This window comes from Mizuhopecten yessoensis, unplaced genomic scaffold, assembly GCF_002113885.1.
Source record: "Mizuhopecten yessoensis strain PY_sf001 unplaced genomic scaffold, ASM211388v2 scaffold10107, whole genome shotgun sequence".
NCBI lineage: Eukaryota > Metazoa > Mollusca > Bivalvia > Pectinida > Pectinidae > Mizuhopecten > Mizuhopecten yessoensis.
The window spans coordinates 548,723-561,189 of record NW_018408382.1 but is presented as its reverse complement, the minus strand read 5'-3'; the positions used below and the strand labels follow the sequence as shown (position 1 = coordinate 561,189).

Sequence of the window (12,467 nt, the reverse complement as noted above, 5' to 3'; positions counted from 1 at the left end):
TCCCTGCAAAATTTCATTGCAATTGGTTCAGGGGTTTTGGAGAAGAAGATTTTTGAAATTTTAGTCAATTTGACCCCTTTTGGCCCCGCCCCTCAGGCCCCTGGGGGCGTAGGACTAAACCGGCAACTATTTTTGTTGACCATTGTCCATGGAAGGTCCCTGCAAAATTTCATTGAAATTGGTTCAGGGGTTTTGGAGAAGAAGTCGAAAATGTAAATTGTTTACGGACGCACGACGGACGACGAACGACGGAGGATGACGGACAAAAGGCGATCGCAAAAAAAAAAACTGATAACCCTTTGGCCAATGATGCTCCAGATCAAATTTGGTCAAAATCCTCTGAGCTGTTAAGGATAAGCTAGAAGCATTTGAAAGGAAAAATGTGACGGACGACGGACAACAAACGAGGCGCCATGGCATAAGTGCATAAAAAAAAAGTGTACTTTATTAGAAAATCCACAACCTGTTTAAGGCATATAGGGGAAATCCAGGTAATTACGGACGGGCGGGCAATCATACATAATCCATTACAAACGATTAAATCAAACTCTGTTCATGCTAGACGTTTATCAATCTACTGGTATATATGAATGTTTGTCTTCGTTGACGATCAGTACCCGGAATATCCCAAAGTCTAAAAATAGCAATGGCGTGTATAATAATATTCGCCGTCATGCGAGCCCTTTGCGACGGGTCCGGACACTCGATTTGTTGTTGTTATATATAACGGTATTGATACCTCGTGCCTGTTATGACTTTTGCATGCATCTTTTTCTTTCGCCGCGATGTTTACATTTGGCCTTGTTGATGCATGCGTGCAGTAAAATTACATCACTGATCTGGGTCAATTGAGAGTTTTAGACTGTCAGGTGACAATTTAGGATTTCTTTAATATAATTATAATTTTTACCCTTAGGGAGTGTCGTGAATTTCAGCAAAATTTGAATTGGTATATTTCATAAGAAGGTATTTTAAACATGTGTATGTCATTTTAGCAAATATGACATTTGTTCCCCGACCAGCCCCTTTAACAATACTGCAATAATCAATCAATGTCTTATTAAACTCTAAAATTGTGTACTTATTGTTTTGGAATCCTTCAGTAGAGATGGGGTCTACGCTGCAGCAAGGTTACTTAAAATCATTAACAGAGCTATGATGTTATTTTCGTTCATACTAAGCACTTTTTTAAAATTTTATTGAACAAAACTACGTGGGGACTTACATAAAGTGTGGATAAAGGAAATACTACCCGAAGACCGGAACATATAATTGTGCATAACATTTGAATTCAAGACAATGAATTCGTTTGGGTTTGTGGTCACTTTTAATTTCACGGAGATCTAGAATGAACAGTTCGCCATGATGTACAGAAACTGCAATCAAAACACAAGATTGAAACAATTTCTTATATCATGAAGCACGTGGCCATATGTAAGTATGGGGCTAGTTGACCAACTTGGCCTACAGAGATTTTTCTGACTCCTGTTATTAAAATCAGGCTTTTACATTGATTTCTTTTTACAAGCAAATAACTGATATCAGAATTAACACAATATTACACCTATATAGATTGTTAAACCAGAGACGTATATTACACATCTCTGGTTAAACTTACATGCGTACATTATGGACTCCCCGGCAATATCACAAAATCGAAAGTCGTTGCGAAAAGTCTGTGACAGGAGCGGTAAGTTATAATTACAAACTGACCGGTTTGTTGTACATGTATGTATGCGGACAAGATGTAGCAACCCCTGGCGAAACATTGTTTCTATGGTTTTATTGGGCGAGTGCATTAGAGTAGCGTGTCCGTAATTACCCTACACGTGTCCGTTTGACCACCGATTTCTCTATATTCCGTGTTTTGGTTTATATTTTAGTGTTTATTTTACCGGCCAATCAAAAGCATCACTAAAAATAGCAACAAAAAGGGTCCTTCATTCTAACTAAACATGTTCGTAGATGATATCTTTGAAAGATGGCACACAGCAAGTTGATGAACTGTACCAAGGAGCGTGTATTAGAAGTCATCATTTGAAAAGTGTCCGTATTTACCCGGATGTCTCCTACCACAGGAACAAACCAGTTATTTGCTGAAAATAATTCAACACGTATGGCGTATTTTAGTGTCAAGTGCTTCAGATAGCTTAGTAATTAAGATCGAATTTCTAATAAAGTACCTTTTTTTTTCAATGATACTTTACCTAAACGTGTTAAATAAGTTTACCAATGGAAAAATCGAGCTATTTCGTGGATTTTGCTATGGCGTGCAAATACTCCTATGGCGTAAATTCCCCTATGACGCATTTTAGTGTGACCCTTCAGACTATATCAATATAAAACACAGCAATTACATTTTCAATAATATTACCCCCGGACTAAGATAAATCATACAATACCGGATGAATATTCAAAAGTTGACGAGTTTCGTTTTTCCAACAAATCTACACGTACAGCGATTCAGCGATTGTGCTTACTTGCCAACTACCGGTTTGAACAGGAAGTAATATTATCAATCTCAAAACAAAATAGTGCGCTTTAAAACTACAATTATTTCATTGTTTTGCTATTTTTATTTTCAATACGAAATCTTTAAGTGGCAATATATAACCTCTAGATTAATAACAGTGACTCGTGAGAGTTTAATGCTTTGCAATGATATTACAAAATAAATGCGTATAGATATGGGTTTTTTTACTTTCACTTTCGTATTAAAATATAGCGAGCTTTCTAACTAACATTAGCCACTCTAAAGCGCTTTACAGTACATAAATATACAATGAATACAGTAAGTATATACATCAATCAATACAATTTCGAGAAATTCGCAGGAGTTGCCTTACTAGTCCTATGCCACCTTGCTAATATCTTCCTTTTAAATGTGTGTATGCCTGCGTGTGTGCTGAAGATGTAATGTATCTGTATCTTTACGTTGTAGTACCCGGTTCCGTTTTTTTATACAACGGGAGATGCATATTTAGGGCCCCGTATCGGAGATACGGGTGCCCTATAGTAATCACTGTCTGTCTGTCCGTCCACAAATTTTGTTCCTGGCTGATAACTTTGGTATTTATTGACCGATGTACATGAAAATTGGTCAAGATGTTCAGTTCACAAAAATACACATTGTGGTAAAAAGTCAAGGTCAAAGGTCAAGGTCATTAGGTTCAAAGGTCAAGGTCAAATTTTACATATTTTCACTGATGAACATTTTGTTATGACATTATGAAGAAAAGTTATTCAGAATAAAACAAGGAGTCAACTGACCAACGGTCAAGGTCATCGGGTCAGGGGTCAAGGTCAAATTTTACATATTTTCGCTGATGAACATTTTGTTATGACATGATGGAGCAAAGTTGATCAGAATTAAACAAGGAGTCAACTGACTAAAGGTCAAGGTCATTGGGTCAAAGGTCAAGGTTAAATGTTGTATCTTTTCAATGGTGAACATTTCGCTATGACATTATGAAGCAAAGTTGTTTGGAATTAAACAAAGAGACATGCCGAGGTAAAAAGTCGAGGCCAAAGGTCAAGGTCATTAGGTTCAAAGGTCAAGGTCAAATTTTCCATATTTTCACTGAGAACATTTTGTTATGACATTATGAAGCAAAGTTGTTTGGAATTAAACAAAGAGACATGCCGAGGTAAAAAGTCCAGGTCAAAGGTCAAGGTCATTAGGTTCAAAGGTCACGGTCAAATTTTACATATTTTCGCTGATGAACATTTTGTTATGATACCAAGAAGCAAAGTTGGTCGTAATTAAAGAATAAGTCAACTGACCCAAGTTCAGGGTCACTGGGTTAATGGTCAAGGTCATTTGGGACCAATGGTCAAAGACAAAGGGGATCTCTGACTTTGACCCTGGCTCTTGATGGAGGAGGTATATAAGGTGAAATAAAACAAATCAAAGCTAACAAATGAGTATTGCACCGGTATTTACATTTCTGTCAGCCCAGCAAATATGGAGGTGGAAGGAAATAAGACTCACATCATAGGACATGTAAAATGAACTTGCGATTCTTTTTGAAGTCCAAATGTCAAACGTCAAGCTCAGCTATATGGGCAGATTGCTGCTTGATGATTAAGGGGGATATATTGCCACAAGACGGGGCCCTTACTGACCTGTCAGTGTTCTAGTTTATTTTGCGACTGATCATTAAAATAAGATGGCTGTCAGGCATCAACCTTGAATTTTGACATTTTAGCAAGGCACATGTAGCCATCTTTGATTTTGATATTTTGAATTTGTTATTATTACATATCTTAATAAGTCCTTTGACAGATCTTTCTAAAAAAAAAAATCATATGTAGGGTTCCCTTAATCCTACATTGGGAATGTTTAATTTTGAGACTCATGATCAGATCGATATATTTAGAGATCCCAGAGGGCCCACCATCTGAAGTCACACAAAATGTCAACCACACTCTGTGTATTATGAGCATTAAGAAAATGATGCAGGAAATAAGGTCTGGAAACCCAAGTTAGCTTTTTGTCAAAGGCAAACATAGGGGTAACAAACTTTTAGAGTAAAAATAAAAAATGGTCGCCATAGTGGCCATCTTTTAATGCACAACTATGTCCCATAGTAAACATAATCCAATCAAGCTCAAAATGTGGGACAACTAGGTTGGATTGACACACAGACCACAGACAAATGGCAATTTGAAAAGCTCATGTTTGGTTTGGTTTGGTTTGTGTTTTACGTCCTATTAACAGCTATGGTCATTTAAGGACGTGCCAGGTTTTAGTGATGGAGGACAGCCAGAGTTCCGGGAGAAAAACCACCGACCTACGGCCAGAACCTGGCAACTGCCCCATGTAGGCCTCAAATCCGCGACCCAGTAGTGGAGGGCTAGAGGTTACAGAAAGTCAGACGCCTTAACCACTTGGCCAATACGGCAAGAAAAGCTCATGAAGATGCATCTGATGATGTTGGGCTAAAAACAAGATGGCCTTCAGGCAGTTATCCTGGATTTTGACAGTTTAAATTCGTTATCACTAGTACCATTCCTCAAAAAGTTATTGACAGATCTTTCTCAAGAAGTTCTTGATAGATCATTCTCAAACTTCATATGTATGTTCCCTTTGGTCCATAGTTGTGCACATTTCATTTTGAGACAGATCATGAAAACAAGATGGCCACATTGAAGCCATCTTTGATTTTAACAATGAAAGTCTGTTATCTGAATATGAAATTTGAGAAAAAATCTACTAAAACCTCAAGATGTATAGATTTGAATGTTCTCATTAAAAATGATGCAGTGTGGGGATAAAGTAAGGGTCAAATTTAACTTGACATCCTAAATAGTCTCTATCAATTAAGGCATTTATAACTCTGGAGATATAGCTCATTAAGTTTGAAGCTCCAGCAGGCACTTCTCCTGGGCTCATGTCTGGGACAGGGTTGAGGAAAAGTGAAGGGCTCACCAAGAATGTTAGATCTCATTTTGGCAACAGGATAAATTTGATACTAAGGTAACACCAGCATTCCGATAGATTTCGTCCAAACATTGAGATTGGAAGTGCAGTATGTCTCTATAACAATATAAAATATATGAGATTTTGTAATGTTTTGTTTATAAAACAAGGTTTCACTTTGTGAAACAATCACACTGTAGATATCAGCCTTCCAATGCTGATTTTTTTTAACTGTAGTTTTGTGGTGATAAAAAACAACAAACACAACATTTTACAATTTTGAAAGATCTATTTAAGATATTGATGGTTGTTTGTTAGAAAATCTGTACAATGTACATACAAGTATTAACAACAAAAGCTATGACAGATGGTGTAAGACAATCACAACACCTGAATCACAAACAACACTTACAACTTGTCCTCGATACATCTCGTACAGTTAACACACCTGGATGTACCTGTACTTTTCTCTCATAATCACATGAAAAATGGTTTTTAAAACTTCACATCACAGCAGTATATGTAAATGTTTTCAGGCTCATGAGAGCTAAAACTTTAAATAACTAGAAGTTGTATATACAGTTAACTGTAGTGATTAATTCATTCACCCCCGAAGACACATTTGAAATCCTCCAATTCAATGGTTGGAATAGTTCATTATGAAATTTCAGGGGTGACTGGAGTTAATTAGGTTACATTCTACTTAAATGTATGGACATTTTTAGTTGTTGTTTGAAAGTTTAGTAGCTTGGTAAAATAATTGTTATCTACTATATCTTTCAGAAGACCTACACCAGTTTAATGGATTAAGGATGATGAACAGAGTTTGCATGAGTTTATGATTATGAGAGAAGGATATTACACCATTTGTTATGTACAATCCAGTGACTAAGGCTTAAATAACATACACAAATAATTTGATTTTACTTCATGAACACAACATAACAAGTTTGACAACCAACTTTCCTTAAGGATGACTCGTACCAGATTCAGATTGACATTACCATAAAATTTCCCAGACTACTCAAAATGAAAGAAGAAATATCCTTGAATTTTAGTCAGACCACTAAATAAACAGGAAGACAGGCCATCAAATTCCATGGTCAGATCACTCACAATGAGAGGAAAAGCTGTCACTTCCGAATCTACTCAGTATACGAAAAAGGATATGGCCATTTCAGACTGCTCTATCTGAGAAAATAATTCCACTATTATATGTACTTCAGGTGTAAGTTTACGTTTTGAACAAAGACGACAAAAAGGACTATAAACAACTGTGAGAGCCTCTCTGATAGCTGTAATGTGGCACTCACCCATTTTGAGGACATACAAGTAACAACACAAAAACGATTGGTTCGGCCTGATAACACACGCAGAAACTTTACACTAACGCAAAAAGCATGTATGACTAGAAGCTATAGGTAAATAACATGAAAGTGAACTGTATAAATTAAAATGTACAACTCTGATAGTAAATGTCTTGATTAACATGAGATTATTGTGCTCACAACGATAGCAGCCAATCAACACTGAGCTTGTGACTTAATCGACCAATCGGCTTACACTCAATCTGATAAAGTAATAATTACAACCTCTGTAATAAATACATCCATTTTATACATACCGTGTTATCAAAGCAGAATATTACAAATAAAAAAAAGAAAATTTTAAGTAATGAATATGGTCTTTACATTTAAATAAAATATGGGTTAATCAATAAAATTAGTTGTTACGTATATGGTGTATATGATTTTATATTGTTCACTTCAAAACTGGCAGCAGATCGCGTAATTAATCATTTCGTCAAATAATAATGTAAAATACATTTGGCAAATTTGGCTAAAACGATCATACAACACAACTTACTCTATATGTAAGGTTTTACATAAACACATATACAATGTATACAATATATACTAAAATCTCTGTAATAAATATTTGTATGGGTCTTTATTTATGTATTTGAATTAACCCTTTCTCCACTGTGGACCATAATGGACTCATCCAGATCAATACATGGTAGAGTTTACTAAAGTTACATAGGCGGTGAAAGGGTTTAACGTGTTTGCCAAATGCCTAACAGCTTCGATTCATATACCAAGTGAACAACAATTTTGGTACAAAAATATTGGAACACTACATCCCCAATCATTTCATTGTAGACAGTCTATAGTAGATACAACCAGAGCGATCTTTCTACACACAATATACATCTTTAGGAACATTTGTATACAGGTACTAAATTCTGTATAGCATGTCCTATATGTGAATTAACTCATTCACCCCTGAACTTTCATAATGAACTATTCCAACCTTTGAATTGGAAGAGTTCAAATGTGTCTTCAGGGGTGAATGAGTTAAGTGACATTTTATAGAAACTTATCACATCTTACATCCGAATGGTTTCTTCTCTCAACTGTGCATTTGTTTTGAAAATAACTCATAAAATCTACATTTGACAGTTTCTGAAATCAAATTCTTGGGCCAAGCTGTTCAAAGCATGGCTAGCTTAATGAAAACTTTACACAAAAATTTAAACCAGTATTTTTTTTCTCTATAAGATTGAAATTAAAAACTAAATTTGTATGCATAAGGATTCAAAATAATTATCTTTTAACAAAACACCAAAATATTTGCGATTTTTTTACAAATTTCTTAAAAATTGCTTTTGAAAATTTATGCTGACGACTCATTAAACTAACCAGATTCTGAACAATCGGGTCCTGATTATTAGTGTAATAGGTATGAGTTGGTCCAAAATTGTACAAGTACGAGTATTCAATAACAGTTTTATGTTTATAAAGGAATTTTGTAGGAAAAAAAATCCTTCACAAAATATTAAAAAACAATTCGTGCTATTTTATTACATGCACCATAAAAGCTGGTATAAATAGCTTTTTTTGTTACACTGCTCCCACAGAAGATATGTATACAGACAGCTAGTCTATATAACACTAGCTGTATGATTTCCCATAACGTCCAGCAAAGGTTATCTCTACATCTACATGTAAAACAAATTTGAGCAAAAATAAGATAACGTAGAGGTAAAATATGTACACACAACATCTACAAGTTCAAGGTCGTATTGAACTCTAAACCTCTTAATGCAGAGTCATATTGGGCTGAAGATATTCTGAACTTAAAAAGTCATCTTACAATCAAGGTTACCCAGAATGCAATGCTACGCTGAATTCCAGATTAAATTGACCTCATGATCAAAACCAGACCAAACTCAAGACCGTTTCGAAATCAAGGTCAATTAATATTTATGGTCACTTCTCATTTAAAAAATCATTTTGATCCCAAGATCACACTGCAATGAATGTGTGATTTCTAAAACACAGTACAACCAATTATAAAGTCACTGCTTCACTCACTCACCCCTAAAGACACAATTGAACTCTTCCAATTCAAAGGTTGGAATAGTTCATTATGAAATTTCAGGGGTGAATGAGTTAAACAAAATTTCAGTGTCAAATAGACCGGTATCCAATAGAAACAGACTAGTTCATGAGTCTTATTGGTCCAACTTGTCATGACATCCATGTATCAGAAAATCTCCTTGGTTGTTTACATTGAAAACCATTGTTACCGATAGGTATAATTTTGACATTGCATTGAAGCTTGCTTGAATAGATTAGAATACAGGATACTTCTATACTATATGACATGGGTAGTTCAGTGGTTCATGTTCCTGTGCCAATGTATGGCATTCTAGCGTAGTATTGCTCACATACAAATTCTCTTTATTCATAATGGAACTGTTTCTTTTTATTTTGATTCATGATTTGGCAAGATATTTCAATTCTGAAAGATATCGTCTAATAAATTTCAGTTTAAATTACACCTACATATATACAATGACCAAAGTGAAGTCTGACTCATTTCTTTAATTTACAGACATTTTAAAGTATTGAAATAACCATTATTTATGGATTATACTTATCTCTTATCATTATTTACAGAATAAATATTTTCAAAATTGCAACATATTGACCTCCAAAAATTACAAATTGTGCAGGGATAGCTGGTGGAATGTACATAACTTCAGATTTGTTTTTTTCTTGCCTAGAACTTTAAGCCAATATATTTTCAAAGCATTTCACCAAGCAAGCAGATTATACACAGAATTAGATGTAAGCTTGTCATAGAAGACCATATACAACATGCTTGTCAAGTATAATCAACCACGGCACAGAAATATGTCCAGCTATTTTTTTCTATCTAACATTACCATTCAAAAAGAATTCCCATGTAATTTCCACGTAATGTTTTAAACTCCCAGACTTAATCAATTTTTAGGAGTTGTTGAATTTTTTTGTAAAATAGCAATCTGATACAACTTTATTGGTAAAAGTTCATGAACTTAAACTTCACATAATTGTAGCATTGTGTAAACTTTTCTTTAGTTAAAAATTCCCTATTCTTAACACTTTTAGTTTTATATATTCTGTTGATGTCCCTGATAAATCAAATTCACTGGACCATATACATATGTAATCAAATTCACTGGACCATATACATATGTAATCAAATTCACTGGACCATATATATATATTCTCTGAGTATATGTGGAATCTCTCACTAGCTACACCTGTGTAGTACATGAAGTATAAGTGGAAATTATTATTATTATTAATACCTAGTTTCACAGTACACATATTTTCCATGGTTCGTTTACTCATAATAGAATAGCTTTATAATGTATTCAATAAGATCCATCAGTTTAGAAATATGTATCAAAATTTTACTTGCTACACAAAAAACACACATAATGAAATGCACATACATTGTTTGTATATAAAATAAAACTTTGATACAAAATTCTATGAAGTAATTTACCATTAAAATTAAATTATAATGATCTACAACAGTTTTATGTTACGATGAACAACCATTAAGTTTCCATGAACAACCATTAAGTTTCCATGAACAACCATAAGTTTCCATGAACAACCATTAAGTTTCCATTAACTACTGTTATGTTGACAACATTTGATCATCTTTGTATACAACATTTTGTCATGAACAACAAATATGTTTATGTACGTAATTCATTCAGCGTTTTAAATAATAGCAAAATTGCAAAAAGTGATCCAGGTAAAATGCCTTGTAAATGCCATGTAAATTCTTAATGGTACTCTTACATAAATCACTGTTACTAGGCAACATCTACAGCAATAAAAAGAATATCAATTATTAAGTCCTGAGAAAAAAAAGGATGAAAATAATTTCCTCAGACATACAACATATGTAGCTATACATCAACTTTTAACAGTCTTCATGTATGGATTCACTTCTCAATCAAGATGAAAATGTTCAACTATTCACAGGAATTAAAAGTTTAAAATTACCTTGGTACCTTGTAACATTACACATTTACTGTCCCTGTTGTATTATGAAAACATTCTTTGTTTCCCTGAAACTAGTCATGAATGGTTCCCAAAGGCAAACCAGAGTGAATCACGATAAGTTGAGGGGAAACAAAGAACTATATTTCCCTAACACACACGGGCAATAAATACTTAATCATATCGAAACAGAACAATAACACAACAGTGAAGACAATAAGATTCATCAGACTTAGGTGCCATTGACTTTGTCAGCTTTAGTCACTCAGAAGTGAAGTGTGGTGTCTCTTGCTCATTTTATTAAGAGAGGAAAACTGGAGCACTGGAGGGAAACAGATTTTTTTATTTCCCTGTCAAACCCATCAGATAAACTGTTATAAAGATGTGGTATAATGATATATTTTCAGAAGCATTCTTCACATCAATAATTAGAAAATACAGGCCACTTTAAAGCTGGAAGGACATAGTAAATGCTCTTATAATCCGTAGTTAAATTTCTTCATTTATATCTCTTTTTTTGTGTTTCATGGACTTTTTATAAGAGTTTAAAACACTCACAAGCTAAGTATACATTATTATTGGCAAATTATTATCAGGACTTGTGCTCCATAGGAAGGCTTTATAGATAGGACAAGAACTTTCATAACCAGCATTTTTTCTATAACATAATAAAAGTAAGATCATCTTTAAAATAAATTAGCATCAATGACATTTGCCAGGATCCAGGGAGAGATAATATGAACATTGTATTACGTGTACAGGAGGTTTACTGTTTATGATATGACTGACGTTAGTAAGATCTCACAAATACCACGATAGGTGTAGGAATTACAATCAGTTGGTGGGTCATGTTGGTAATTTGTTGTTGTACAAGATTTCTGGTGTAATGGTGATTTCTGGTGAAATGGCATTACATAGAGTGTATATTTACGGGAAATATTATCATTATGCATTTATCTATTCTGTATATTACCTGTGTTAACCTTGCAGCATTTTATAAGCTGATGAACATATAGTATAGATATAAATCATTCACTTTGAGTTACAGTAAACACACACACCCCTCATGACGACATGGGGTGTCATTAAGGTAGGAAGCATAGACATAACTAATATCATTATTAAACTATATTCTTTAACAATATGGAAAAATTCTGGCTACATTATTACACCCCTGTAACAATTGTGGAACCATCAATAGTCTGTATTAATTGATTGGTCTTGTGACATGACACATACATAAAGACTACACCAAGTCTCGGCCCATTCCTACTGGAATGAGGACATTTTGGGGGATGATTCGGCGGGAAGATATCTACTCCTGGGGAACATTTAGTACATGATAGTAGAACATTGGCACATTTTGGTTTGGTATTTCACATAGTGATTATCTGGTCTTAGATTCCGATGGAAACACATGGAAACACAAACACTTTAGTACAATGATAAAATGGTAAGCACATCCACAACTACATAGTGAAATTTTGATCTGTAAACCGTGTTCATCTTTATCTGTTTAAAACAAATCAAATGATACATTTATTACATGAATGTCACATCACATGATAAATCATATCACATGACCCTACTTGCAGGTCACATGATATACAGTATCACATGATCCTATATGCAGGTCACATGAGTCATGTGACACTTCCTACAGGTCACGTAAACTGCAATTACATGACTTTACA

General features: G+C 34.3%; 1 protein-coding gene across 1 annotated transcript in view; it reads right to left on the bottom strand.

Moving 5' to 3' along the window:
• Positions 1-2,497, bottom strand: part of LOC110459540 (protein lifeguard 4-like) — a 10,822-nt gene extending 8,325 nt beyond the window's left edge. Inside the window, exon 1 of the mRNA XM_021511857.1 lies at positions 2,403-2,497. The gene's annotated coding sequence lies outside the window, so the exon portion shown is untranslated. The remainder of the gene's footprint in view (positions 1-2,402) is intronic.
• Positions 2,498-12,467: the final 9,970 nt, after the last annotated feature.